The 3286-nt window shown below is 36.2% G+C and overlaps 1 protein-coding gene across 1 annotated transcript in view; it reads left to right on the top strand.

Moving 5' to 3' along the window:
* The window catches only part of LOC106464011 (disco-interacting protein 2-like), a gene marked incomplete at its 5' end in the record, with an annotated part of 79650 nt that overhangs the window by 3580 nt on the left and 72784 nt on the right, over nucleotides 1-3286 (top strand). The gene's annotated exons all lie outside the window — the stretch shown is intronic.

The raw sequence follows: 3286 nt of genomic DNA, 5'->3' as shown, positions 1-3286 counted from the left end.
CAATGAAGTGTGAACTCTCGACTGATGCCAGCATATATATGATACACGTTTTGTGGACTTCATGTGCTTCCTCGACTGATGGTCTTAATCTCACACTTTTTTGCCTTGCGAGAAATTTCCTTTATCCGCTTTATTCACTCCCTCACCCCTCCACCCCACTAATGCTTTCATCGTGCCGAACACAGCTTAAAGACGAGGATAAGGATAATGATTTTGGTTACTGCTCGTCTGCTTTACTGTTATGAAGCTATAATGCTGGCAGTAAGAAAAAAGTATGAGATGTCGATACTGATTATGTAAGATATACGTTCTGTATGAAAGTCTCGAAAGCAGGGTCGGTCTCTTTCAATTTTATTCAATTCGTGTTAAAACGCTAATTTTTGTTATTTCACTTGTTAATGATCGAAAATAATCTTATGCTTATTTACAGGAGAGAGGATGTATATTTAAGTCAACTGATTGCATCAAGTAGTGTTTAACAACTGTAATTTTATTGGTGAGTTTAAGTGTGGTTTAAATTTATGCCCATATTTCATGAGGATGAGCAGTGAAACTGGGTAAAATATTAAACTTTTATATATAGTGCTTAGTTTTGCCTACAATGTTTACTCTGTTGTGCACCCCAGTGGCACATTGGTATGTCTGCGGAGTTACAACGCTATAATTCGGGTTTCGATGCCCGTGGTGGGCAGAGCACAGATAGCCCACTGTGTAGCTTTGTGCTAAATTACAAACAAACAAATACTCTGTATTTGTTGAGAGTTCTGGAGTATACAATTGTAAGTTAAAATGTGTTGACAGTCACACAGTTTTTGTGATGTAGGTTTATATCACAGACTGTACCTTAATATACGTTCTTATAAAGTTACAGTAATAGATGTTTAGTTTTCGAGTATGTTGCCTGAAAAGCCGGACATTCGTTATGACCAAGTGAAACGTATGTCGCTAGGGTTGTAACTTTTATGATGGGTGTCAGTCTAGGTTGTTTCTCTATAGTATCACATGCATTAGTTGTATTTTAATGAATTTCCTTTTGCTAGTGGGACGCAGCCTGCACAAGTGTCAGATAGGAATACCTGACTGTGATCAGTAAAGCTATAGTGCGATGTTGCCTGCACAAGTGTCAGATAGGAATACTTGACTGTGATTGGTTAAGCTGTATAGGCGTCATTGATTCACTAGTTTCTTTTCTGTTAATTTTTCCCTTCAATTTATTTCAGCTTATTTAGTTTAAATTCGCTCAGATTTACTTTCATTCAACAATTTACTTGGTATGTCCTGGTGGTTAGGGCACTCGACTCAATCTGAGGGTTGCAGGTTCAAATACCACCTCGAACGTGCTCGCCCTATCAACCTTGGGACTGTATAATGTGACGGTCAATACCACTGTTCGTTGATAAAGAGTAGTCTAAGAGTTGGCGGTAGGTGGTGATGACTAGCTGCCTTCCTTCTTTAAAATTAGGGACGGCTAGCGCGAAATTCAAAACAAACAAACAAACATTCAGCGAACGAATATGGAGGAAGAGGTCAAGCTTGTACCTGACCCTCCCAGGTCCGTATGAATCTAAATCCAGATGTGTGTTTTGACGTTCCTTTGTATAATAAAAGTGTTTATGATTTTTGCTCTCCTTTCAACGAAGTCTTCGATCCTCGTGCTGTTAGCCATATCTTATTTATATGCGTTATTATTCCTACCCAGAATACCACATCATCAACGATGGCAAATGACCAGTAGTCATTATCCACGTGGAAGCGTGCATGTTTGTGGTCTTGTTCCTTGATACAATTGGATATATTCACATAATTACTGTATATATAGTGACTTCGCTCAATGAGAATGTTTAGTAAGTCACAGTGTTGAATCTTGGACACGTAGACAATAAAGAATCCCAACCCATAAATTTATGAACAGCAGTAAACTGATTGTTAAAAGATGCACACTTAAGAATGGCAACACTTGTGTGACAAATATTTAACAAATACTGTCTCCCGTGGACGTATCGTTCATGTTGTCAAGGCTAACAGTTAACAAAAAAAATAATCTAGTGCTGAGCTTATGATGTCAAAAGAGTTCTGTATATCTACTACATAAAACTTTAGCCTTATAATTTACGTCATCTTTAGGGCGGATCAGAGAATTTTATATTTCAAATGTCATTAAGAACGTAACGTTTTGAATAAGACGTAGAGTATTTGTGTAAACTCGTCTATTGTCACAAATTGACTTTTGTTTGGTGACATTTGGCCCAGTTTCGTGGGAAGCTGTTTTACCCAATTACCAAATTTTACCCAATTGTCGAAGCCCGGAGTCGCCAGTGTGGGAGTTTTCTAGCAATTAACATCATTCATAGTTGTATCCAGACTTTCGGCTCAATCTTTAATCTGCCGACGAAAGAGAAACGGTAGAAACCCTGTATATTCATGACTTGTTAAGTCATGGTAATTAGTTTTGAAGGCTAACGTTTATTACGTGCTTACGATTAAATTGTACTATAATTATTATGTAGGACTATAATTGAACCAATCTTCGTACGTTTTAAGTGTTCACTTGGAGAATAAGGTTTTTAAAAAATGGACGCAAGTGTAGCGATGAAAAAACCTGTTTTGGTGGGATGGGTAAAAGATTAATAATATCTCCATTTGTGAACTTGACATCTAAGTCTAAGGTATTCAATATCGCGCAAAAGTTTTTAAGGACATCAAATATATATCTCCTTCAAAGAACTCCCGTCTATCTGTTAAACATTATGGATGGCTAGCACATATATCCTTCATGTAGCTTTGATCTAAATTCAATAAAATAAACTCCTTGTTTCTTCACTAAATTTTTCAAGTATAAAAATATTCAAAAACAACTTTCTTTTTGTCGAAATAAAGAGACGTTGAAATAAAGTAGACGAACTCTGGTATTTAATAGCTTAATATTACTATATGCTTATCAAAAATCCTAAAAGTTTTTATAATTGTTTTTTTCAGCTTCATCTCGGGATTTTATAATAATATATGGTGGTTGTAAAAAATTGCTGACGACTCTGGGCAACATTTCTAAACAGTCATTTAAACTAATAGAATTAAAAATTGTGAGATTGAAATATACTGTTATGATATACAATTATCTTTTTAATTACTTGATGCTATCTGCATTAATTTAGCCTTCGGTGGTATTAGGCCTAAGACACATTTAAAGCTCGCCACGAAGTTGGGTCCTCCTTGTATACATTAATTTAGCCTTCGGTGGTATTAGGCCTAAGACACATTTAAAGCTCGCCACGAAGTTTGGTCCTCC

The sequence above is a fragment of the Limulus polyphemus genome, unplaced genomic scaffold (assembly GCF_000517525.1).
Source record: "Limulus polyphemus unplaced genomic scaffold, Limulus_polyphemus-2.1.2 Scaffold1540, whole genome shotgun sequence".
NCBI lineage: Eukaryota > Metazoa > Arthropoda > Merostomata > Xiphosura > Limulidae > Limulus > Limulus polyphemus.
This window is presented reverse-complemented; position numbering and strand designations above follow the sequence as displayed.